Source organism: Apteryx rowi, unplaced genomic scaffold (genome assembly GCF_003343035.1).
Source record: "Apteryx rowi isolate R43461 unplaced genomic scaffold, aptRow1 scaffold_251, whole genome shotgun sequence".
Classification (NCBI taxonomy): Eukaryota; Metazoa; Chordata; class Aves; order Apterygiformes; family Apterygidae; genus Apteryx; species Apteryx rowi.
Genome location: NW_020448875.1, coordinates 494,430 through 521,527, shown reverse-complemented (window position 1 = coordinate 521,527; position 27,098 = coordinate 494,430). Strand labels below are relative to the sequence as shown.

The following is a 27,098-nucleotide window of genomic DNA, read 5'->3' as shown; positions in this document are numbered from 1 at the left end:
GAAATTATTTTGTATTTAATTTAATTTTATTTTGTTGCGTGTCTCCTCTCCGGCGAGCGGCGAGCAAGTTCCGTGCTGGTGTAGTTTTGTCGGCTAAAGAGAGCCAAAGGTGGCGATATCGTGTGGTGGTGGTGGTGGGGGGGGGGGTCGCGTGGCTTTTGGGGAGGGAGCGGCTGGGCCGTGGGGCGTTTGGTTTGGGATGGAGGGTCCAGGGGGGTCAGCGTCCGTCCATCCGCCTCCCCGCCGCCAACAGCGGAGYTCCTGCCCTAAATTTGCCAGGTTTCCCTCCTTAGGAATACGGACCGCGCGGATCGTCCCCAATGCCGGGGGGCACCTCGGCCGGCGGGGACCCCGGAGTTGCCACCGGTGCGGACGGAGGAGCCGGGGGGGGTCTGGCCGGGGCGACGCGACACACAGCGGTAGCGGGGCTGCGGCGGAAAGGCCGCTTCCTTCCGAGGCGGCTTCTTCGACGTGCTAAAACCCTCCCGTTTCCTAGGTGCGTTTCGACCTTTCCGTGGCTGAGAACTGGGTCACCGTTGTGTTTGCTGGGTGATGCTTTCCCGGTTTTACGCCCCGAAAGAGTCGTTTTCGAAGGTAAAGAGGTGGGGAGCCCTCTCCAGGGCTGCTTTTTTTTTTCTTGCACTGGAAGCTTAATCAGCGCGCAGTAGATATCAAATTTGCACTACCCAAATATGGCATAGCCAAAAAAGAGTGACACAGCAAAGTATATTTTAACTGGAAATTTGGACTGGTGTGGGTGGTGCTTGCAYGTTCTTGGACCCGTCGGAAGACTTGTATTCTTCATGTTACTGGTTTAGCCTGAAAAAGGAAAAAAAGACCTGGTCTGTGTGTGCTGGCAGTATATATATGTGTATATATACATATATATGTGTTGTGTATATATACATATATATATGTGTGTGTGTGTGTGTTATATGTGTGTGTGTATATATATATAAATAGTGGTACACCTGTCCGCCTTCTTGCAGCTAGGACTCCTATGAACAAAAAAGACGTTTTGTTTACTTTTATGGGGATATGCTGTCCTACTGCGGTTTGGAGGCTGTGTTCTTCTGTCTGCATAATATTTCAGCAAACTCATACGCGTTCTGAACTATTTACATTGTGCCTCCCCGCCGTCTTGTGTAAGAGAAAGTGAAAAATGTGTATTACCTGTGGAACTATATGTAGTGTGTGGTACATATGTAATTATATATGTAGGCCTCTTGCACAGCAACAAGGAGAGAAATATTTTAAACTAGGAGCAGGTAAGCGTAAAGCTACGGATTTGCAGAGAGACTTAGCAAGTGCTGGAATATCTGCAGCTATTCTAGCACTGTTTTGTGAAAAATGATTAAAGTTCAAGTTGCCACTTAAGGGGACAAACAGCTCTTGATGTTAGATAATAAACAGTAGTAACTTTGGCAATACTATAGCTGGCTCAAAGCCGATGGGCATGATGAAATGTTAAATCGCAACTTATTTGCTCAAGATGGGTATCTGTTGTTTGAAACTTTGTTGCCAAACAATATGGCAACACAAATCCTTGCTTCCAAAATAAATACCCTTCCTGAGAACAGAACGTGGCGTTTGAACGCTCAGAATTAAGGCCCTTTCTTCTTATTCGCTACGGTTTGACTTTGATTTCACTGCTCGAGTTTTCCCTGAGTCTTGCCCTCTGATAATGCTAAAACACACGCTCACAGTTGCGTGGCTGATTCGTATAATTAGTCATACGCATCCACTGTAGATTGATTGGAATAGTATCACTGTCGTTCTCGTGTTGTGAAAGTCTGGATTCGGGAAGATGTGCCCTCTGCTGATTTTCTTTGGTCTCCTTAGCATGATTATGAGGTGGGTTGCTTACACATGTTTGAAGCCTTTAAGATTATTAGAGTTGCTTAATTATGTAATCATATTTTCAATGAACAGACCTGCTGGAGATCAGTACCTTGTTGCTTGCTAATCTGAGAGGGCTAATTTGCATGGGACTTTGCAGGGATTGTCAGAAATGAAGGTGTGAGTGCTACTACTAAAAATATCCTGTCTCCTGCATAAATAGTTTGCCAGTTGAAAATCAGTATGTTTTGTATAAGGAAACTATTTATATTACGAGTTATTCTTGTTTTGCTTGGTTGACTGTGTTTCTTTGAAGCATGGTTCTTATCTCTTTGATCAAAGAGGTGGAATGAAAAAGTAGTTTTTAAAGTTAAATTAAAATCCTGTCTTTAAAGGAAGAAGCAGGGAAGGCTTGGAGGAACAGGTAAATATTTGAACCAAGTATTCCTGAAAGGCCATATGCAGTCTGTGATATACAGCAGTGTGTGGCTACCACATCTACATGCAAGCTTTAATTGCTGGCAGATGCAAACAAGCAATTTTTACTGGTGGTTAAATATTATTTGTATTGCTGCAGCACCTAGGAATCCAAGCCATGGACCAGGTTTCAGGGGGGTAGAAGTGATGCAAAAATAGAACGAAAGTTGTCTCTGCTTCCAAAAACTTTCAGCCTAAACATAAGGCAAGAGATAGAGGAGCAGAGGAAGCAACTGGGCGCTACTGGGCAGCAGGATAGTCGGTAGTCGCAGCAGCTCACCAGCCTGAATATTGGATTTTTTTTTTAAGAGATAATGCAGCAAAAGTGCACTTTAAGGTCTGCTGGGAAACCAAGCGTGGTACGTTCGGGTGGGCACCCTGCAAAAAGATGGGCTGCGGGAGCTTGCTGCCCGCCGCTGCGCCGGAGCCCGCTGCTCCCCTCCCCGCTGCTGGAGCTAATCCAGCTCCTCCGAGCCGACACGGGCTGCGGAAGATTCGCGTGCGTCGCTCTGCTGACAGGTCTGAGGTGTAGCCGCGTACCGCAGGGGCCGTGACGAGTGTCTGAGAACGGCCGAGGAGTTTTAACCTCTTCCCCTGACGCAGCAGGATCTGGAGTAGGTCTTTTGGCCTGGAATGGAAGAATTAAGGCTTGCTCGTAGACTGATTCAACGCTTTGCGTGTGTGGCGTTGCACTTGTGAGTCAGGGTGTTTCAGAACAGGTTTAAACCACTGCAGCAGCATATAAAGCTGACCATTTAAAAATGCTACAGCTTTGGCGTGGGACAACCTTTGAAGAGCTTTAAGGCCTCTGAGGCCTGGTCTAAATATACAGGATGTGTCAGCAGCACACAGTTTACCTGGGCTCCTGTCATTTCCAAAGGAAAAACTGCTGAACTGGTTTGGAGATGCTTTAAGCCTGAACTAATTTACCTGGTTGGGAATGTAGGTTAGAAACTAGGCTTCGCTTGGCTTTGGGCTGGAGCCAGCGTGCTCTGCAGGGAAAATGCAGGCTAAATAGCTTTTGTGCTGATAATCCTCCAATACTTTTCCTACCGTTTTCCCTGAAAGACGGACCCGATTGACTGGGAAGGAATCGTAAAGCACCTCGGCGCGAAGACCAGTGGGATTTTTCCCTCAGACGCCCTTGGGTGAGCGTGGAAAAAACGAGGACGTGGTTTTGTGAATGGACTTTGCAGGGAGGATCCTTGCCGCTGAGCCAAGCGCCTGTCAGATGTGCCGCGCAGACAAGGTCGCGTCGCCTGAACCTGGCGTCTTTGTAAACCTTTTTAAGCAAATCTGCACGCAGATATTCTTAAATCTCTTTAAACACGCGTACTGGTTTACCTCGTTCTCTAAACTGTGGYAAGCTGTCCTGGTTGTCGTTTTTAAGCTGCTGCGAGTGTGTCCGCCCAGAGTTTTACCTTGATTTAGTGAAGCCAGTGCAGGTTGGTGAGTTACAGGGAGGTGATACAGGAAAGCAAAACAGTGCAGCAAATATGTAAATCGCCAGACTGCTGGTGTGCCTTGATTAGTGAACTCCGGAGTATCCATAGTTTGCTACAAAGATACATAAATTGTTATTTTCTTAAAACTGACTGGTGGGAAGGGATCTTAGATGCCTTTTCTCTTTTCTGCAAAGAAGAAAGGTCTTTAAATATTAAAGCCTGTCTTAAGCAAATATCAAAAAGGTCTTAATCAAGGCTGATCCTATTTTGGATCGCAAATCATCGAAATATCTGTTTTGAGCTATTTATGTTTACTTGGTGTTTATTTTGAATTATCTATCAATCATGGAATATACTATGAAACAAGCTATTTAGCTGAGAACTGGCTTTCCTTGGTTGAACTTTTTTTTTTTTTTTTTTTTTGCATTTGTAATTTAACACCTAAAATGCAAAGGGTCTCTTTTTTGGATTTGCAGAGCGTGAAGACTTTTAAAAATAAAGCAATATGCAAAGCAAGGCAGAAAGCAGGCTTGCTTCTTGTATTCTTGTGATGAAAACGTAAATGAGGAAGTGTTTAAAAACCAGACAAACCCATAGCCTTCCTGCATCTGTGAAATTCGGTTCTTGCTTATGAACAGAGGGATAAATTTAGAATCACAACACTGCCATGGGATCAAATGATTTTAAATGGTTTCAAACAATATCAACATGTGTAGGTGTTGATAATGTTATAGACCTACTGCTATTCTTTTTCCTTCTGGTGATTTGGCATGCTTGGAAGCTAAGGGCCTAGAGAAGGGAGAGAGATTCCTGCTTACAGCACAGTGATCCTCTGTCCAGGAGGTTTAGCTTGGTATTTGACAATATTTCAATACAAAAAATAAAAGGGTATTATCATCTTTCAGAAAAATGCAGTATTGAGAGTTTAACAGTGAAAACTAAAAATCTTCTTCTGTTTTATTTTTTCTTTTCTGATAATGTTCTGCAGCTCCTGGATTAAAAAAACAGGAGAGAAAAGTCCTGAACTTTTCAGACCATTAAACCAGATTCATGTGTAAAGTGTACAAGAAAGCTTGCACCTGGGAATCCTTAGCTTTTTTCTTATTTCTTTTAAATACCAAACTTACTACTTATTCTCCCTCTCCTCTCCCTGCACTACAGCCTGTGTTTTGCTCTTCGTCAGGGACTTTGCATCCAGTTTTATCAACATACTTCAAAGATCTTTGAATAAGTTGAGAGATGTACTTTTTACTGGAAGTGCTATTCAGCCTTTTGTCTTTGAAGTTAAAAAAAAAAAAAAAGTCTGACTAATGTGAAAAGGATTTTGACGCTTACGACCAGTTATTTTAAATCGTACTGGAAAAATTGTACGTGAAGATAAACAACTCGCTAGAGTTAAACCTGTTGCAGACTGGGTGCGTAAGCTTAATCGCTTTGTCTTTCTTGTGGTTCTTAAACTTGATTGCTGGGTCTTCTCACTGGTTCTATAGACAGCTGGCAGTTCCGATACTTGTTTCTTTTTTTACAAGCTGAGATTTGCGAGCGGACTTTTAACAGGGAAGTTACGAGCCCACCAGACTCTTTCTTCCGCGCTCGAGTAGTGAGCGGCGCTCAGCTGAAAGGGAAACACCAGGCGAGTATCTTTAATGCTGGAAGATGCTGAGCTGGGATTTAAGGGAAGGTAGGTGGACGCTCTGGGACCCAGCAGACCAAGCTGCATTCTTGTGCGACTTGTAAGTTCAAGTGCAGCAGTAAAAAACTGCGTGCGTAGTGCTTCTAGAGCATGAAGCTCGAAGTTTACAATATGGTTATATCTCAACTTACTGTGCATTTGAGCGCAAAGTCCAAACGTGCATTAAAATGTAATTAGCGTGAAGCCTAATTTGCTGTTGTGTGAATAGTTAGAATTTCTTGGAACGGATTTAGAGTGTAAAATCTCTCTCCTGCGGTCTCCAAACGTCATTTTAAAAATGTTGGTTTATGGACTAAGTGAGAGCTGCTGGCGAAGGCTCAGGTACAGCACCGCAGTGCGCAGGCCTCTGTGACCCACAGTGCAGGAATAAGGAGTTAAACTAGCTCTGCCTTTGGCTGCATGTAGCTTCTTTTTTTTTCATTAAGGTTATGAAAATCCAGCATTTTAGAATATGCKTTATATATACTTTGTTTGCAAGCTTTCTTGGTACTCGATCTCAACTGTAGCCTGTTATCCCAGGTATTATTTTTCTATAAAGATCCTTTTTCAAATGTTCTCTGTGGGGAAAAAAACTTCTATGTGAATTTTCCTTGGGGGCCTGAAGTTGCTTTCCCCAGTTCATATTTTAGTGCGAATGGGTTGCTTTCTGTGTGTAATATCCACTGACCGTAGTGGGAGTTGTGGGATCCCAGTGCCTCTGACAGCTAGATTAATAGTTATGTCCTTAACCTTTAAAACAGTTTACCCAGACTTGACAGTGTTGGCATGAAGTTCTGTTTTTTTGAAGAAGCAACAGTGGTAATCTCTTTGAAGGCCTGAAATAAATAAAAAAAATGCTTTAATGAATTTACAAATGCCATTGAAAATAGCACTTGGCCTGATTTTATACTTTTTTTTGGGTTGTTGTTGGAAACGGAAACAATATTGTATATACAAGGCGTGCTGTATGGAAAATAACTGTCTGGCAAATACAATTTAATCTAGTTTTGCTTTTCAAATTCAGTGAAAATGGAAAAAAATAAACTACCTAAATCAGATTAATTAAATCTGTTTCCATGTGTCACAATGTGATAATTTAACATAGTTTTCTGGTGATTCTATGAATGATATTTAAATACAGCATGTCAGAAGAGTACAATGTGATACTGCAGACTAGAACCAAAGCCTAGGAAATTCCATTAAACAAATCAAGAACTATCTAGTTTGTAAAGCTGAACATTCAAAAGTTAGGAAAAACAGATGCAACTGTAATTATAATTGTGTAGCCACATGATATTTTTCCATAGATTCTCTGACTTAATCGCTCTATGGGTTGGACTAACAAAGTGGAGCGGATTAAGGTCGCACAGATGATCATAAATCTGTTACTCTATAATTTTTAGTGCTTGATTTTGCAACGTACTTAATTTTCTTCTAATATTTTTAGATGATAAGCTTTTTTAGGACATTAATTTTTGTATGAACTGAGCATTGCACGTGTATTGGCTACTTTTTGTAATGCCCCTGCAAGGCAAGGAAATACTATTCCAGTTTTTACTCCCATTTTGGGGGCGAATAAAGCAGAATCACAGAAATGGAGTCACTCGCCCACGCAGCAGGGTGTCAGCGAAAGGTAAAAGGCACTCGACAGGTTGTTCTCAAGTGCCCAGTGCGCTAGACCACGCTGGTTGCGTTTGTAGATGTCTTAAGTTGGGCGCAACCTCCCGTGAATCTGCCAGCAGAGCGCGAGACGCTTGGCTCGAGTGGTGTCACCTTCAATGACAAGCAGCTCCGATGACAGGCATCCGATGGCTTTCCTTCTGCGGAGCAGGGGTTCCCKAGCTCCTGGTACGCCGCCTGCCTCCGAACGGCATGTTTGGGACAAGGCGGTCACTCCTGACGCCAAACAGAAGCAAGGTGTTGCGGGAGCCGGGAGGAGGTGGGTCTGGATCGCGGTGTTCGGAGCTGCCAGCGCCGGCGGAGGTTCACCGTTTTGAAGTTTGCAGGTGTGTTTGGACTCCTGACTGAGGATGCAGACGCGAGGGAGCAAGGAAGGGGAGAGGAGGATGAGGATGTGCGGCTGGGGTCCTCGTTTCGGAGGCGGAAGTGCGTGGGGAAGGTGGGGAGCAAAGGTTTAGCGTTYGGTGCCCGGGAGATTGTGCAGCGCCATCAGGCCGGGTCGGTGGGTTTGCAGGGATGCAGAGGTCCTGCTGGGGAGAAACCTCATCCAGGGGAGGGTGAGAAGGGAGAACCTGCTTCGGGAGGCTGGGTCTGTGCGTGTGTCCCTGGAGAAGCAGAGACGCGTTGCTGTTGACGGCATCCGAGAAAACTGCAGCGTTCGTTCCCAAGCCGCGGTCAGCCCTGCGCGTTGCTGCCGTTGCTGACTGGCTTACAGATGTACGCGAGCGGCCCTGCGCGCCAGGAGAGCTCCGGTTCCTGACTTCTTGCTGTTGCCGCAGAACGTACGATTACAGAGATATCACGGGCTTTTTGAAAACAGCATCGAATGGCTTCTGAAGGCTTTTTAAGGAGGTATTTTTAAAAAGGAGAAACTTGCTTTTACTCTGGGGTCTCCTTGTGGATGCTGGAAAATACCTACGTCGAGTAATCCATATCTTTCTCGTGCAACTGATGAGTTGCAAATAAACTCGTTGTGGCTTGTGAAAACAGTTTAAATGAATCTGGTTAAACAAGGTCRAAATTTCATTGCGGAGGTTTAAGGTGTGAGAGAAAACACACAGAACGACCATTACAAATTAAAAAAAAAGAATGCTAGCCTGGAAATATTTTCCTCCTCCTGTGCTGCCCATCAGTCTGCTGCCCGGGGAAGCTTTGATACTAAAACTAGCGGAGGTTGCTGCAATTTGGTGTTTGGCAGCTTGGTGCTGTCAGGGCTATTGCACCACTCGATCTGCCCCCTGGAGTAAATTTGCTTGCCGCAAATCGAGGCACCTTTGAGAAGTCCTGCGTGTCGAAACAAGGCCCCTCGCTGTCCAGAGATTGGCACGGGCTTTCTCTGCGCATAAACACCGTCTCTGTGGAGTAAGAAAGTATTCCCATTTCGCAGATTGGGCACCGGCTCGTCCAGCTTGCCACAGGGAAATTCAGAGGTCTGGTATTTGACCTCTGGTTTTGCATTTATTTATTGACCAGTCGGTCTGCAGCATTTGGCTTTTGGTTTAAACGTTCTAAATCCAGTATAGCAATATGATTTTAATTTGTTTACTGAGAGGATTCTTCCAATAGGCCTCCCAAAGTGGGAGGCATAAGAAGCAAATGCTACTTGAAGACGGAGGGGCTGAGTTTGTTTCAAGCTGTTTAAAAGCCTTTGGTTCAGAGATAAGGGCCTATTTTACATCCGGATCAGCAAGTTATAATGAGATTTAGAGCACTAACTGAGTTCTCTCCTAACCCACAAAATGACGTGTGTGGTTCAGTGCAGAGCTATTGCGCTCATCACTCCTTGCCAGTGAAATAATTTAGGAAATTGTGATATGCTGCAAGCTGGATTTAATCTGCGAGCAGYTTCCACCTTCAGAAGGTGGCTCTGCTAGGTAGAAGGCATTTCTCAGCGTCCGCAGGGATCTCTGCGCAAGGAGAGCAGCAGCCCGTGCATTCTCAGCAGGGGGAAAAGGGCTATCTGCAACTTGGAGCACGTGAGCAGGCTGCAGGATTAAGTGTTCTCTGTTGCGCCGAGTGGAAGTTATGTCTCCCAAGTTCTGGAAGGCGCCGAAGGGCTGTCCTCTTCCTCCATCGGCAGAAGGTGATGAAAGGGTGCAGACGAGGAAGGGTCATCGTGGAGAATCCAAACATGGAGAGCACAGTAAGAGCTTCCCTCCCCCACACGCATGTTAAAAAGTGAAAAGGAGATAGTATTAAAAAAACTACTAATAGGATCCCTGTAATTTGGTACGCCAGTGCCAGGGTGGTCGTGCCGGGGTGGAAGCATCTGCCGTTTGGACTTCAACCCCACCACATCTAAGTCAAGGATCTGAATTTTTCTTTACGTGATGGCAGAGGTGCCGTAGCTCCTGGGACGGCACGAGCTGCGTCCCGGCTGCGGGGCTGCATTCAGCTGGTACTCGGCATTTCTATAATGTGGTTTTGAGAGTGACAGCGGGAGGATGAAATAAAACTGAGTATTTGCATCTAGGGGAAGATGCTGCAGTACTTTTTAAGGGGATTGGATCACTTCCGTGCAAAGGTCAGACATCGGTGGCTATAAACTTGTATCATCGGACTCCTCGCCTGAGCCTTTAGCTCTTTCTTCCTCCCTGTTCGCAGCATCAAAACTGAAGATAGTCTCCCTCCTCTCCTGCAATCCGTTGTGTTTCCAGAAATGGCTTTTTCCCCCTTGAATATTGAAACCAAGCTTTGTTCATTCCAGTTTCATTCACCACTTTACTGTCTAAGGCTACTGCATCTTCAATTCAAGATCTCCAAAAATACTATGGATAGCCTTATCTCTGTAAGCTCCTCGAGTGCATCACACAGTTTGTAGACCTGGATGTTTTGAACCTCATGCTCATGAAAGAAGAAGAAAAAAACTTTGCTTTTTTCCCCGTGAACTGACCCATGAGATTTCGCATGTGGCAGAAAACCAGCGTGCGTTTGCTCAGCCGTTCGGAGACGCGGCTCTCTGATGCACGGGCACGGATTCGCTAGGGAAGCACAACGCAGCTAGTTGCATTGAAATAGCTAGGTAGTGCTGTCTGCAGAATTATTTATCTCTTTTTTTTTTTTTTTCCCTCTCACTGATGGGTAGAGCTCTTGGACCTAATTTCTAGTACCTCTTTGAGTCATTTATGTTTTGAAATGGCATTTCTGTTTTGCAAGGATTATTAAAACGCTGTCTATTAGCACAGTGCAGAAAGGTCTGGACTAGCTGTGATGCTTCCTTGTGTTCAGACCGAGGGTATGCTGCCATTTGATAAAGAACATTTTAGGTTTTACTGGTTTGAATATGGCTTGAAGCCTGATTTTCTTGGCTTACTAAGTAATTTACTGGTCCTTGATTTTTCTTCTGTTAGAGCTTCACAAGTATCTCGCTTGCCTGTATCAGGGATTAATTAGCTGTTTGCACAGCGTCTTGAACATAACTGCAAAACATTACTGGCATAATTTAAAGGAAAGACCTCTCTCTTTAAAGGCAGAAGCGTTCAGCCCTTCTCCCCCTTCTCCTGGCCCCAGACTCTTGCGGGACTTTGCCTCGCCATATAATCCGTCATACTGTGGGGGACGACTCGAATGAATTGCTTCTCGCAACAAATGCATCCTTCCGAGGGATTTTTGGGGTGCCAAAGTCTGTATTTCAAGAACAGGCAGACCCCCCAAATGCTTCTAAATGTTAGCGACGACTTTAATGTAGTTCATGCACTATATATTTTAGGAGTGGAATTCTCCATAAAGATGTAGTGCTTGTTCGAGAGGAGGAGAAAGTCTGGGCGGAAAATACCGTCTTCACGCTCGCTTTGGACTCACGACTGCTCCTGCTGAGCCTCTGAGATAGGCTTGAAAAGGCATCTTGGCTTGCATTATAGGTTAACCCAAATAAACATTTAGTAAGTAATAGCAGTAATTAGTATTTATAATGAGGTAGTAACAGTCAACCTGAATTAGCCCGAGCTCCCATTGTGCCTGGAACTAAACAAACAAATAAGCTGCTTAGGGAGGGACTGCCGTGATCCGAGTGCATTTGTCATTTCTTGCCTTGCGTCTGAAATATTTTGTAACATAATATTTAGTACGCACTTTTTTTTTTTTTTTTTAAGAGTCACATAGGTATAATATTTAATAATATATGCAGTCTGTGTTTTGCTTACCTTGATCCCTGTTGGGTCAATGTACCTAAGCTCTGTTAATGTTCTGTCTTCCACTGTCTTTAAATTCTGCTAATACTTGCAGTGACATTTTATGTCACTACTTGCAGCAAGTATTAGTAGAATTTAAAGAATTTAGGAACTTATGTGGACTGTAGTCTTGTTTACTGCTAGCATGACTGTGGTGAAGGATTTTCAAACTACAAGGATACCAGCAGTTTTCATAGACACAGAGTGTTGAATTAGATACTTGAATAATGATCTAATATGTATTTACAGTAGGCAATTTTAGGGAAAATGGCAGATGAAGAAAGCTTATTCTATAGCTATATTAAAAAAACCCTCCTGTTTTCCCTAGCATATAGAATTTTTCACTCTCAGTTGTTTTTCAGTACTAGTTGCACATTCCCGTTAGAACAAATAAGTTCTGGGCTGTTGGTCGTAGGCAGCTACAGCAGTTTACTGAAAGTTTTGAGGAAATAATATTTCAATATTTAGACCTTTATTAGGAAAATTTGGGTGAGCTGTGTTGCACATTAGGCCCTTACTAAAGCAAACCAGGAGCTAGACAAGTATTGCAGTCACTGTATACCCATCATTGTAAAATATGGCATTATTTGTATTTATATTTTAATACAGACTTGTTCAGTTACTACTTAGCCGCTTCTTTAGTATGTGCTGTATAAGTCGTGGGAAGTATTTTAATAGTCAGCTTGAGTGTCGTTAACTATTTTTCACGTAAGCCTAATTTATTGAAGCTGGTGATATCTATTAAACATCCATTCACTTACAGCCTCTCCCAGATGTGTAATTTATGTTCGTAACATAATGCTCTAAATATTTAAGAATGTACATAAAAACTGTTGCTTAAAGATAACGTTGCTACCTTTTTGGTGGAGAAATGCCAGAATTGCTGGCTCCGCTCCCGTGCTGCTTTGGTGCCTCTAAACACTATTATTCAATTATATATTGTTTTTATTGCACCAGGACACTTGTCTTATTCAGAGCAAAGGATCGATGGTGCTTGAGCATCAGTCAATGGCTCAGTTTTGTTTCCTCCCCTCGTCGTTCACTCTACGGTCTCATACTCGAGTCGTTGCCCTGAATTTGAAATTTTATGAATTGCTGCATTGTCTTTTCTGCCGTCCTCCCAGCTATGGTATTTGAGCTTCACAATCACTAAATTCATCTGAATTTATCTTTAGTATCTCTTGTGAGATAGGCAAGTACTACGGTTTCTGTTTTATAGACTGAAGGCCCTGGGAGTTCAAGGCCAGCTCCGGAAATCCCAGCTGTAGATGGTTTTTGGTTCTTAGCTTGCTAGGCTCTCGGGGCGGTTAAAGAGGTATTTGTTTCTTGTTCTTTTTTTGTCTCCCCCCTCAGAATACTCCTTCAACCAAAACAAAAGATCCAAACCGACTTCAGAGGTACAAGCTCCAGCCACCAAACCTGAAAATACTTTTCTTAAGCTCAATTACAGAAGAATGATTGAAAAGGTGTTAGGATGGAAACTCTTCATCCACTTAAATATGATTGCTTCCTAAAAATTAGGAAAAGCTTGCCTACCTTAGTGAAACTGTAAGTTAACCATTTTGTACCTCAGTTTATTTGGGAGCAATTGTTTTGTATTTCCGTGGTGTAAGCGGCGTGGTTCACCCTTACCACAGAATTACTCTCCTATTTTAAAGGAATAGTGTTTTTTCCCGATTTGGCTTAACTAGCCTTGCCCAAGATCTTAGAGGACGTTCGTGGCAGAGCTCAGAGGAGAACCAAGATCTTCTTGTGTGCAGCCCTGTCTTTTAACCACAAAACGATCCTTTCTGGGCAGCACCGATACTGGAACTTCAGAGGCAAAGTTGTGGATGTGAAGCAATTCATGAGGAAGGAGCAAAATCTTCCTGCTTTCCTGTAATGGTTCTCCAAGGAAAGGGATGGCCCAATATCTATTGGGAAATCTCAGTTGCTCGTTGAGGGCTGTATTTTTAATAATGACACCTTGATGTAAGAAGTGCTGTAATCCCTGAAGTGCGTTGTCTGCTTTTGTTGCAATACCTAAAGAAGAAATACTTTTCCTGATAAAAGGAACCAGTGGGTTTTCTTCCTTATCGTACTGGCATGATCTGCGGCAGTGAAGTTTTGTCTGGTTTCTAATAAAGCCATTAAGATGCTGCTGCAAGTGATTAGCATCTTCTAAAAATCTGCTTTTGCATTTGAATATCCCTTTCTGGGCAAACGCACTGAGAGAGGAGGATGCTGAGGCAGGTCAGCAAACGGGGTGGAGGTGAAGGAGTTTTCCTGAAGCGCAGCTCAAATGAAGTTGATGAGCTGAGCAATTCTTGAAAGAGGATGGACCGAAGGGCTGGTCCGTGGTTGTGCATTTAGAGTAGTCGTTAACATTTCCACTGCACTCACGACAGGCACTTAATGGCTTAGAAATATTGATTAAGGCTGATGTAACTAACGGATTGCAGGTTGTCGCCCAAACTGGCGGAACGGGCTGCGCTGTCGTGCGCTGCCTTGCCTCGAACTGATTCGCATGCAAAAGCTTGTTTTGAAATCCGTGAAGTTTATCGATAATATTTTCCATTAAGGCTGCGTGATCTCGCTCTTCTCCCTGCAGCTGGCAAGCGCCGCTCGCCTGAGATTCGCTCGCTGGTGACAAGACTGATTTTAAGGCACCGCGAGCGGGGACCCGGGTGTTGGTTTTGTACTCGTTTTGCTGCTGAGAATAGTGGCTGGGTGGTACAGGGTTATTATTATTATTATTTTAATTGGCTAATCCCATCTTAACGTGGAAGTCTATTAGCGAGGCCCCACCTCCACGCGGCTGCGGCCTGGGACACGCCGGCGTCGCTGGGCTCGAGCGCCCGGCGGTGCCGTCGCAGGGCTGCTGCGGCACCCCGAGCTGCCGCGTGCGTCTTTCTCGTGTCAAAAAGGTGCCGCGTGATCCCGTGTAAAGAGTGAAGGGTAATTTTTCTCTTGGCGCTTGAAAGCGTTTCCTCAAGGGATGGCTGCTGTTACGTGTAGCACAGTTGCACAAATGGGTTTATTGCTCCTGCGCAGTTTGTCAATACTGGTGTAAATGTCTTCATAAAACCCTCGTGTAATCCTCTTAGTCAAGCTAAAAATATGCAGGGCTTTATTTTATTGTATATGAAGATTTTATCCAGGGCAAGGTTGCATTTGCTTCCAACAGATGCATGTGGTACCCTTGTGTGTGTGTTTTGTTTTGTTTTGTTTTTTTTAATGTTTTGGCAACATTTGTTTAGGTTTTTATACCCTATCAGGATCCCTGAATTGCCTGTAATTCCAGCTCGAAATGGTTTAGCTGACATTTCTGCTGCACATTTAATGGATGTGCATGTGTTATGTAAATGCAGTAAAAATTTAATTTTTGCAAATGGTAACTAAAAGAACGCTGTGAATAATTGATTTCCGTGTACTTGATAGCCTGCTGAGAAAATGCCTCCCCCCCCCGGCGCCGAGCGCTGCAGGGCTTCGCACCTTGCCGGTTTGCTTCCAGCAACGTGGTGGACTGCACAGAAAGCACAGAGTAAGAGAAAACTTCCCAGGGGCATAAAAGAGATGCCAGTGCCTGCTCCTACCTATTTCCATTTTGATGCTAAAACCATAACATTGAATTTTCAAGGTTTTTGTGCAATAAAAATTTTGGCTGTTGTTGTATCTAACGTAGACAGAAGCTTCTTGTTTTGCGTATAGTTTGCTTTTGGGGGAGAACGCATCTCAGAAAGCCTTTATTTGGGACGAGCTGGTAACACTCCTGCTYGCAACCTCCTCGTGAGGTGATGAAGAACCCGCTTTAAAAATTGAAATAGCAAAACATCAAAAAATGAGCAGAACCGTATTTCTTGGAAAGTCTGGGACGTTTTTCTTATGACTTGCTACCACAGATTGCGTTTTCAGATTGCATGAATCACCGAGTTTCTGGCGGTTTCCCCATGACCCACTTTGTGCATTTCCAGGCGAATATTTTTCTTTATTTATTCTTAATAAATAAAGCAACTTCCAACCCCTTGTATTTCAAAGGGATTTAAGCCTAGGGCTGTGATAGCCTTATCAACCAGAAAGTGTTGTCGGTGAAGACGACTGAAGCCAACGTCCGTTAGGTGAATTACGGATGAAACGCACCTTCAGAACGGGAAGCTCCGCTCGTGGGGCTGAGCCACGGTATTACAGGTCCTGTGGTGTGAAATCAGTGTATTTTGCACCTTGTGCTTCTAAAGGAATCGCGTAGATCAGCCTGTCGGAAACACGACTCTGCAATAGGCTGTGAGAAGGCGGACGTCTAATAGGCCTCATCCATCAACGGGCCACCAGGGTGGCTGACGCGTACGGTAGCTTTTAGCGAGAAAATTAATTAGCAGCATTGGCGGAAAGTATARTTTTTCTGTGCAGTAGTTGTGCAGAGCGTGTTTTGCTCGCGGTCGGTCAGCGGGTACGTTCTGCCGCCTCCCCTGGGGAACGAGAAGGTAAAGGACGAGGCGCTGGGAGGAGAGGCGAGCCGGCCGAAGGGTGCGCTCGGATAAGACTTCGCAGGCCGTTTTCTTCGCAAACGTTCTGTAAAATTTGGCCTGACTCGACGATACTTCGCTTTACCTGTGCGATCGGCCTTTTCCCCTAGAGAAAGGGGGCTGTAATGCAGGCCGGGGTGCGCGCTGTAAGCATTTACCGGTTACCCAACGCTACCTTAAATCGGTCTAGTTTTCTCCCTCGCTCTTAAGAGAATTAAGTTGCTTGCTAAAATGGCAGTCTACAAAGGGATGCAATGAAGACCTTGAATTTAGGCAGTTTTCCTCTGAAAGTAAGAAAAGCTTGTTACCTCAAACAGATGTTTACATAGCTTGTTTTCAACCTGCGCATGTGGGGGGGAAGTAACTTTTTTCAAGTCAGTGTCTTAAGTATACTGGAAAAAAATAACAAACAGGAAACCACAGCTCAGAACACGAATTTGTGAGGAGCTGGAAGCTGCAAGAACCTCGGCGGCTTAACCAGTTATTTCTAGAAAACAGCAGAAGTTTAAATCATTTTGAAAAGCTTGCATCACCGCCCCTGCGCTAGTTGTGGAAAAATGAATGATGTTTATAACGTCTGTTTACTATGTTTCTTCCCAGATGATACCAGTTGCTCAGTGTTTACTATGTGGAGCTGGACAGAGCAGTTTAATGTTCTCCATCCCTTGCTTAAGGGAAAAGAGCAATTGTTTATCCCTCTTCTTGGATGCCGAGCTGGAAAGATGCTCTTCGGCAGGGCGACAGACTGCCGTGGCGTGCTTCTCTAAGCTGTTTCGGTCAGCAGGAGAGAAACTGTTGTCAACATGGTGACTAGCTCATAGCCTCTGTAACCGCTTGAAGGACGGGCGTTACGTGCAGCGCTGAAGAGAAGCCCTGGGCAGGAGAAGGCTTCACTCGTTCTGGTAACCCTAATCTTTCAGTTTAATGTTGGTGTCCGCCCATCTGGCCTGCGAGGTCCACAGGGCGGTTGGGCTAAGAGGGCTACCCGTATCAGAAGTCTTTTATTGGGTCATATAAATCAGTTTTAGATCTTGGTTGCTTCTGAACAGGTTTAGTCGGTTTAGCGGTCCAGTTCTTTGAGAGCCATCTGGTGTGACTGGCTAGTGGCTGTGGACCAACCATGATCATTCATGTATCCTAAGTCTTAGCTCGCTTTTCTTCTTCACTTCTTCCTTCTGTTCATTTTTGTTTTTCCTGTTGATTCTCCTTGCTTATAAGACTGCTAGGCGCTTTTGGGCCTAAGGATCATCGGATCATCTGCTTCAGGCTCTGAATCCATGATGTTGTTTTCTTCTCTGCTGTCTACAGCAAGAGCTGAGGATGCTCCTGAGACTGTATCGGTGTACAAGATATCCTGTTGCTAGATAGATCATGGGAATAGGATGAAAAATGCTATCGAAGGATCAGCTGAGCAGAGTTTTTTTGGTGAATCACACTCTTGTTTAGAAGACTGCGTTTTGCCTGTTCTTCCGTACCTCAGTGCATAACACTTGTATGCCGGTTTCTGTACTTGCTAAAGAAAAGTCAGGAGAATACTTAAGAATATCTAAAACTTGTATATCCCAGGTTAGCTTTTGGAAACAGAAGAAGCTGTCAGCACGAGCTGGAGTTGAGAGGTGGAGCTGGCGCAGTGCTCCCCAGATGACCAGGTCCCCGTCATTTCTCACGGTGCTCCACAGCCTACACTCCTTGGCAGCTATTGCCRTCGAATCGCAGCTGATGGAGGTTTTGCCTCTGCCACTGCAGTTCTTCTTCATCTTCCTCGCAGCCTGCGAGGGGCTCTGAGCTCAACCCACCTGGGCTGAGAACGAGCGCGTCCAATGTTAATAAACCTGCGTTAACCACGCCAGCAATGTCTGGTGCCCTCGTCGTGGGCTACCTTGCTGCAGTAATTTTAGCAAAAGTCGTAGGTGATTTGCGGCTGTAGTGTAGACGGGAAAAAGCAGTAAAAATGAACAAGTCTTAAACCCAGCGTGCAGGTTTTGCAACTGGTGTGTCAGGAATGCTTGTTATCTCTACTCTGTCTCCAGCCAGATGCAAATGCTATTTATTTAAACTGATTTAGATAAAAAAGACCATTGCGGTACATCTACAGGCTTGGTGTTCCAGTTCCCTGTAGACGTGTAACAAGAGCTGGATTTGGTCTTGAACGTAATCTTCAGCACAGGAGCACGATGTACTGATACCAGATTGCTTGGAAACTTTTTGCAAGCAAGGTTAAACCGTTTAAGAGAACTTTTGAAAAAAAAGTTCAAAAGCGTTTTACTTTTGAAAGGATAGCTGTCACTTGAAGTGAATGTATATTTAGGTTAAACTCAATCTTTATTGCCCATAAGCATTAAAGCGCTGTCTGTAATGTGATCCAGCAGCCTCCTTTGAATGCTTTACTAAGCTCTCTGGCACACCTCAGCTGCAGCAGAAACCTGTTAAGTGAATAGCCTTGGTGGCTAATACTGTTTGCAGTGTGTTCTCCCCATTTTGAAACGCTCTTTGAGGATCTGGGCTCGGCTCTTTCAGCTTTGCAAAACGTAGCATCGTGGTGAGGAAATTCAGTACGTCCCCCTGCATCGCCTTGGCACGATCTGCTTTCCTGGACACGGTTGCCGGTTCTGTACAGTTCTTTTGATCTGAGCCTGTTCATTTTCTAAATAAAGTTTCACAGTCATTACTGATTTTTTTTTTTTTTTTAAATAATTTTTGTACCCTGAGAGGTAAATTACTAAACCACAGTAGGCCTCTGTAATTAGGACCATTTAACAAGCGAAGTAAACAACTGCACAAGTATTTTAATGTTGGCCCTAATTTATTCTGTGATTTTTGGCTGCATTCTTTTGGTATTAATAATGTTAAAAAAAAAAAAAGTATAAACCTTTTTTTGTGTGTGTGTGTGCGATGGGCACCCGCGTCCCTTTCCCGTGCCTCTGGGCAGGCAGCGTTTCAACGAAGCCCCCGGCCTTTGCAAAGCCCCCGCYGAGGGAGCAACCTCGCAAGCTTTGCTGCAGAAACCGGGAGCCAGCAGGAAGAAAAACTATCCAAAAACTCACGAGACAAGAAGGAGTAGTTTCTGTAGAGGAGAGGACGCTTGCTTTGATTTCCCTACCATCCTCTTTTGTGCAGCAAAGCCAGGGACAAGGAAAAGAAAAGAGGGAGGAAGAAATCTGGATAAAGGTAGCAGAGGAAGGGAGCTGAGGGAGGAGGAGGGCAGGCTGACACGGGAGGAAGAAGGGTGAAGGATAGGTGGTGGAGGATTTCTGCTGCCTTATTAAATTGATTTCRGTCTCGTAGAAGAGCCTCTCGCGTTGTCCCTGCGCTGCTGGCAAGGGAGGTGGCGCAGACTTTGCCCGTGGCTGGGCTGCCTTAGGCAGGTGAGCAGGACAGGTTTCTTCTGCGTTTGGTTGAGTTGCCAAGTCCGCATCGCAGGAACCGCTTGGTTTGCGAGGAATCCAGTACTAATGCAAATCTCTATCGCAATGGCAGGATACTCCGGAAGAGTTTCTAGGATACTCTCGGAAAGTCATGGGCAGGCGATAAAACTGTTAGTTCTCGTGTAGCCTGCTGTTATGTGCGTCTTGCCGGCACTGGGACCAGGAAACGGTCCTGGATCTGCGTGCTCTAGTAGTCAACAACTTTGCACCCTTTTACCCCCGGAAATTTTAATCTCTGAACAAGGTCACCGGCTTATTGGAAGCTGGTGGTTGTAACCAGTAGTAATGAGCTACTAGATACTGGTGTTTAGTAACAGGCATTGAGTCTTTGAATTTAGCAGTGATATGCAAATATTTAACTTCCTTTTTGGTTTGTTTGAGGAATGAGAAATATGAAAGATATTTGTGGGAACAGCCTAGCTTGTACGATGGTTTGGATTTGATGCGTTGGTAGTTAGCGATGTGCTTGGTGTGACTTCTCCGAGGGTGCTGGCGTTGCCCTCAAACGCCAGCTGGAGTTCCTGGTGGCCTGTCTCTGAGGTTGATGCGAGAATGGCATTTACTGAAGGCTTCTCCATTTTTTTTGASTATTTTAGAAAACACGTTTCCCTCGAGGGTTGGATATGTTTCTTCTATGGCCCGCTCTTAGAGGTGAGGAATGTGAAGAGTCCACCTGTTTTATTTACCTTCGTGTAAGGTTTGTTAGGGCCATGTAACAAGATTAAATTATTGTATAGCTGGTTATAGCAGATTAGCTCTAAGTAAAAGCTTTGCTTGAGTAGGGGGGTCAGAATATATTTTACAATGCCTTTAGCAAAGTGTATTCCTCTCCGGTTTTGTGTTTGGGTTGGTAGCTTAAAATCACTTGCTCATTTTCTCGTAGTTTCAACCCCTATACGTATACTTCATATTTTAATGCCTTTACTAGTTATGGAACATATACCTAAATTTTATGCAGCTTCAGCACAGCGGCTGCTTTGGGAGGTCTGAGAGCCTCCCTTCTCCCGATTTCGGAGTCTTGCTTTGTACTATTTTATTTAGTCTTTTATTTGAGTGTTTCAGTGATTCAGTTAATATTGATGTTAAAAAGTCCTCTTGGATAAAGCAAGTCTGGACTTAAAATAACATCTGTTGAGGAAGAAATATGGAAATAGCGGGATGGTAGAAAGCATGCAATTCTTTCGGCATTGTTTTTCATTCTGTGGTAGTTTCTTCTGACTTCACCGGAGACTGCAGCCGTGATGTCAGCCAGGATACAGTTTATATTCTGTCTGTCACCCGAGTGATAGATTGCACTCAGTGTTGCCAGAATCATAAATTGCCTGGGAGATTGTAGTAAGTTGCTGGTGGAATTCTGTGGAAAAGAGCCAAAGCTTGAGGACTTCAGGAGAAGCCTCTTGAATAGTCATCCTCAGGATAAAATCTTCCTCTTCCCTTTAAGAGCTATATAAAGTCCCATCTCTGGACATCAGAAAGCTAAAAGTACTTATTCGTGTTGTAGTAATTAATACGTCATCACCACTTCTAGTTGTGGTGCTTTTAAAATGTTGTCTCAACAGGTTGCCTAGTATTATGATTTGGACCGCTGTAACTCTAATAAGGTCATAAAATTATTTATTTGGAAAAAGCTCTAAAAGGGAGATTGCAAAAAGGGAAGATAGATGAGGTGCCAGCAGTGAATGGGATTTATTTTATTTCTTTTTTTTTTCTCCATCAGTGTACAAAAGTGCAAGACACTGCAAACTAAAGTTTGATTTGACTAGATGATCTCCAGAGGTCCCTTCCAACCTCAACCATTCTGTGATTCTGGGTGATTTATATTTATATTTTACATTTGGCCTGAGAACAGAGCTTGGAGTCCAACAAGTGCCCTCATTACTGATGGCATCGACATTTGACCATCAACCTAGTGAAGAGATGAGGTTTGAGGTATGGGGTGTGCATGGGGAGGCAGGAGTGGAGAAGATCTTAGATGGTGGGAATTACCCRTGGGGTTCGGTGGGGCTGTGACAATTCATACCAACGGAGGACGTGTCCTGAGGAGCTGGCTCCAGCTGGAGATGTACCTGGAGGAAATCTGTAGCACACCGGGGAGTGCTGCAAGCTGTAGAAGAGACCGAATACGTAAAAGGTGCAGGGAAACAGTCACAGATCAGGAAGGGGATTGAAGTTATTAGAAACTGCGGAAGATGTTTGTATGGTTGGAGAGTGGATTTTTTTTTTTTAATTTTAATTAACTAGGATGATCAAAACCCTTCATCATCAGGATAAGATTCACTCTGAGAAGAGACAGCCTGTCACTTAGCCCGTATTTTGGAAGTCGGAGATTTCCGGCTCCAAAACAGACGATTCTGCAGCAAGGGTTTTCCATGTCGTTGCAGGTGTTAGCGTTGAGCCTAGGTGTTTTCGTACGGAGTGCCATGAATTTTCATAGCACAAGAAATTAAGAAATGTATTGGTCAAAACTTTTGTTTTAAAGCTAAATAAATTACGTTGTCTCAAGTCGTATTTTTAAAATAGTCAGTCTGTGCCAGTAAACTGTAGAAGGCGTGAACTGAAAAGCAACTAATATAATGGTGCAAGCAAGAAAGGGAGGACTCAGAAGGGTTAAAAGCAGTTACCAGGTGTTTAGTGGTAAGCTAACTTAAGACAATTTCGACTGCTTGTCTGCAAGAGGTTGTGAATTCAGAAGACAACAAATCAGCTTGCGCTTGCATGGAGTAGCCTTTAAACACACAAAAACCTTCGAGTCTGAATTTACAATATATAAAGTAAATGTTTCCTAACAGGCAGTTCTGTCAGTATTGTGGTGGGAGCTTCGTTGCCTCGTTTAACAGAGCACTGGAGAACAGACGATGGGAGCAATCCCGCTTTTGTGGCGAGCGAGGCGACTTTGTAGACTGTCTGCTTCCTGTGAGTTATATTTTCTGATGTATAAAGAGTTAAAAAAAAAAAAAAAGCTGTAGTGAAGGGGAAATGTCAAATCAAAGAAATTGCTCAAAAACGCTCCCGCTTTAACGTCCGTAACTGTCCAACCATGATGAAAAGTCCCGTTGATCCCTTTCTTCAGCTGTTGTATCGCCTCCAACTTTAGGCCTGCAAAACCCCCTCGGCCTTGCTGCAAAAAATCACATAATCTTATCTCCAGCCAATTTGTGTGTCCCAAAGAGGAAACGGGGATTTAATTCTGCGCAGTCAACTTCCCGTAATGCGTCTAAACTTCTGCAGCTCTGGGAAGCTGCGTAACCCTGTTCTTCTCGGCACGTTTGTGCCGACCAGGCGAAAGGAGGTTCAGCTGCTTTCTTGCTTTTGGGAGACGAGATGTGCTGAAAAAGCAGAAGCCCGCCAAGAGTCTGAAAAATAGAAATTGAGACGTTTGGGAACTCTTAACCGTGACTGCATTGAMATCTCGGTGTGCCGTTTCCTTTGACTAATGCGACGCTCCCTAAAAACCCCTCTGACACACAGCTAAAGGCTAAAAACTTGGGGACCGAAGCTCGGAAGCGAAGAATTTTGCGTTCTGGCTTAGGAAACCCTCTGGGGAGCGGGACAGCGCTTGGCGTTCGCCGCTCTGAGCAGCCAGCAGGGCTCGCGCGGCCGATGCCGCGGGTCCCGAGGAGGCTGCTCCCGTCCCAAGGTTTTGGGGCCGAGTCCCTGGCGAGCTTGGGTTTGTCTTCCTCGTTGTCCTGTGCGATGCTGGGCACTCAACTTTTATTTTTTTGCCTTATTCCTTACCTGGAAGACACTGGTAAGAATGCAGCAATGCAGCAGAGTTCTTAAGGAAAAATCCCCTGGAAATTGCAAAACGTTTGCTGCACCTCAGTATTGGGATTATCAAATTGTTTTACAAAGGCAGGTAAATTTTCAAGCTTTCCCACTCGAATCCTGAACAGCCGCTGCAAATACAGGGTCTGCTCTCTGCGCAGGCTGCAGTAGTCAAGGTCGTTACTTTGACGGGTTTTTGCTAGTGCTTTTAAGTTCTTTAGCAATGTTGTCAGTCCACCCCCACAGCCATCTACGGGCTGCCGAAGCGGTTCGGATGCCGTGCTGGTTGCTAATGAAATAACGAAGAGCTCTAGTATCTGCAGAAGGGAAGGTTGGTTAGATCACAAGCTATCGCCTCTCAAGTCCCTTTTAAAATATGATTAAATAGGTTGACTAGGAATATTAATTCCTTGCCTGCGGTATGCTAAAAGGAAGGTGCCTCATACATGGATCCCTTTGTGAAATGAGTGCTCGTGCCATTCTTGGACAAAAACGAGCGCTCAGAGCAACGACGACGAGTTAAAAAGAGGCAGGATAGGTTTGCAGGAGGTCGCGTGACCTTAACAAACTTGCTTAACCTCTTGGAGGAAATAAGAAAATCAGGGCAGAAGTCTAGAAATAATTGGCTTTAATCTTCAGAAGGTTTTAGTTGTAACACAAGCAGTTTTTGCATTGGTGTGATACGCTCAACTGGTTTAAAAAAACCAAACCCTTTTCTGAAGGATCCGAGTGACTGCTAATAAGCCGTGAGCGTGCAAACCATTGCCAGCGCTGCGCTCTCCCTGCAAAAGGAGGAATGAAGAGGAGAGATGTCTAAGAGCTTCAGACGTGAAGTCGCAACCAGAAGAAAGTTGCCACAAAACCTCCCTTGGCAAGAGAAGACTTTAAACGAGGCCAAACCCAGAAGCGTGTCGCACGGCGGCTTCGCRCGGGAAATACCCGCGTCGGGGCGGCGAGGGGTAGCGCCTGCCGGGGAGCGATGCCGGCCAGCGGGAGGGTCAGGAGCCCTGGGGGCCTGTTTAAACCCCTCGCCTGAAGTCGGTACGGGACTCGCTAGAGACAACTAGTCTGTCTGCAACGATCTGGGAAGAGTAGCCGCTTGGCATCCAGTGCTTCTCCCATCCGCTCTCCAAAACGTTGCCGAATTTCTTGATCCACCGTTCTGAAAATCTTCCCGGGCTTGTCCAGGACGGATCCCTCTTTGTGTTTAAAGTGTGTGGGATTTTGCTGAGCGCGGCTTGTAGCAGGAGCGAGGCTGGAGAGATGCCGGAAGAGCAGGTCCGGGTTGGCGTGCTGCGCTGGGATGGCGTTGGCAGAGTTGCACCTCTGTGGGCGCTGCTGATGGCACCCAGCTCCCTGCCATGTGCTGTACGTTTAAAATAAATGAATAAAAATAAGAAAAGGAAGGAAAAACCCCCTTTCTGTATGCAGCTTTGGCTAGTTTGACAGTGCTTCGGCACATTCCTGTAGCTTTTCCTGCCCGCGCTGGGAGAGGAACCTGCTTCCTTGGAGAGCCCTCGTGCCGGAATAGAGCCCGTGTTGCTAGGGAGTTGGYATTTGCGTGGGGCTGGAACAGCCGCGCTTTTCTCATCTCCGGAAAATGTTACTGTGCAAACCTGCTTTTGTGCTCRGGGGATGAGCCGGAGTGCTGACTGGCGTTTTCCGAGACCCCGTAATGAGCAGAAATGAACCTTTTGTCCTTTCCAGGAGACCGGCTCTCCGTTAAGAGCGGCTCCATCTTCATCTGATGCGTGCGCGTGAATGCGCGCGTTGAGTTAGAGCGGCAGAAATGATGGAGTCGGAAGACCTCCTTGTTCAAAACGGGGGGAAAAAAACCCTTTGCCGAGCTTTTGCTGCTTCTGTTTTAGGGGTCTGGTGGCTCTTAGAGGCAGGAATCGAATGAGGAGTGCTTGTGCCGCTGGGCTGCGGAGCGATGTCTTGAGGGATACCAGCCTTTTAGGTAGGTCTTTAGCTTGGTCATGCTAACGCAGCAGAGGAGGAAGTTTGTGTGCGTGGTTGTGACCGGAAATTATTACTCCGAGGATTCAGAGYGGGGAGGAATACTTCTGGAGGCACGTGGGATCTCAGGATTGCCCGGTGCGGGATATTGCTGAGGTCCGCACCTCTTTTAAAAAAAAAAGCTGACCTAGCTTATGAAGCGTATGGTCTTGCTGCTGCTCTTCAAGGCTCTCYAGGGCTTTCTTCGCTCTACTCCTCCTTCTGGACCGGACCAGCTGGCGATTCCTTYGGGAAAGCTCCGTGCGCTCCGCTCTGCGATGGCTCCCTCGCCCCGGCTCCGAGGCTTAGCTTACATAATATCCGCGCGCCAGCGCAGAGGCCTCTCGTAAATACGCGCGCYGAGATGCTCGCGAAGCGGCTTGCCGGCTCGTCCGCACAACGAAGACGAGAGCTATGTCGTGGGTGTAGAGAAAGGGCGTGACACGTACTTTAACCTATTAGGCTTGCTAAATCTGGGGAAAAGGGCTTTTGCTCTATTAATCAGCAGTGTTATCTGCGTGCCGGGTTTTTTCCCAGCGTCTGAAACGCAGGGCATTCTAGCGAGGCATGGTTCGTATTCGAGCGCGGTCTCGGGTGCGTGCCGTCGTTTCCAGAGAGAGGCTTTTGGGATGGTCTTTCGGTATCTTGGCTTTCAGAAAAACAATTGCCACAGGCTTTTCTAACGTGGTCCTACGCCCGCTTGCCGTTTGCTGCAGCACGCTGATTTTGAGAGTGCTTTCTCAAGTTGTTCTGTATGCTTTGTTTATATATATTTTTTATTTTCTGAAACACCAAGTGAGAACCAAGGAAACTGTAAAACTCTCCAACTTTATAGCGTGTCCTTACAGAGCCTAATAAGGGGCACCTGATTAGTCGGTGAGCAAATTCTGCAGAAAAGAGGACTACTGGAAAACTCTCATTTCGWTAATATTGACTCCAGGTCTCATTTTAGCTTTTTACCTTTATCCTCTGACTCATAGTGCAAGGTTTTTTTGCAGCATAATTTGTTGTAAATGACAACCTTTCAAATATGACTGCTAACTTTCCCATAAGCTATTTTTCAACTGTTCCTAATGTTTTGCCTCTGTATGAGTAATCTTGCAGGGGCAAAGCCTGGGTAAAAGTAATTTATTGCTGAAGATTATGGGAAATTAAATCAAGGCTGACTGCAGAGACCAGGCTTCAGAAATTAAAATCTCCAGTTGCTGACTGAATTAGAAAGTCTGAGGGTAATTGCTTGAGGTCCTGGCATTTCTAAGAAAAGAGCCAGTTTGTTTTGCTGGGTGAYAGTGAGCTAGAAAGTGCTTGCAGACAAGATAGGGTAGCGAGCTGGGCAGTATTTCTTGCAGGAGCCATTGCCATGTGTTTAGTTTGGTTCTTAAAGTAGGGGTTGTCTTGTTTTACCTGCTAAACCACTTTCTTCTCCTTGCGGCCTTGAGGCTATGCTTGGTATTTTTTAAGTGGATTTGTTCAATGATTTTCGAGATAGAAATCCATATCGTGGTGCCCTGTACATTACTGCAGCTTTGCTGGTGTCTCTCCCCATAAATATCCCTTTTCTTTTACGGGGCTCCTAAGTTGCTGGCAATAAGCTTGCCTCTGGTTTATGTTAACGCACGAGATCTCCTTTTAGGAGAACATGGTTTTAAATATTTGTATTAACTGGTAACACAAACCATACTGGCATTCTGTGACAAGAAACAAAAGCAAAATTACCGGTTAAAGTAAGTGAAACAACACAAAGGAATAATGCATAAATGTGCTTAATATACCCAGGACTGTAATGAAATATTCTAATTGCAGAGTCTTTGTTACAAAGCGCAAGTTATATTGACACTTTGCTCCCAGGTGACTTTACAAGGCGGCTGTTAAGAAGGAAAATAAAAGTGACTTGCAAGCTGAGCAGATTTGACATCAGTAATGCAGAGGCAAGTCATTTTCAAAATAGGGTTGCATATTAAGTCTGTTTTTCTTCATGTACTGGAGAAAAATTCTTAAGGACTTTCTCGAGGAAACTTGGGGATCTTTTTTTTCCCTGTTGTTGCACTGAGGACTTGGCACCATTAGCATTAGCTGGGATTAACCGCGTAAAAGGCTCCTGACACGCAAAGGAAGGGATCTCCTGC

General features: G+C 44.9%; 1 protein-coding gene across 6 annotated transcripts in view; it reads left to right on the top strand.

The window, feature by feature from the left end:
* The first annotated feature begins 500 nt into the window (after window positions 1-500).
* The window catches only part of NCOA1 (nuclear receptor coactivator 1), a 151,388-nt gene continuing 124,790 nt past the window's right edge, over window positions 501-27,098 (top strand). For 3 of the 6 annotated variants that reach the window (XM_026066980.1, XM_026066985.1, XM_026066986.1), the window contains exon 1: window positions 501-594. The gene's annotated coding sequence lies outside the window, so the exon portion shown is untranslated. Of the gene's footprint in view, window positions 603-5,420; window positions 5,443-16,442; window positions 16,687-27,098 lie in introns of those variants that run through there. The other 3 variants (XM_026066981.1, XM_026066983.1, XM_026066982.1) reach the window with 3 other exon arrangements.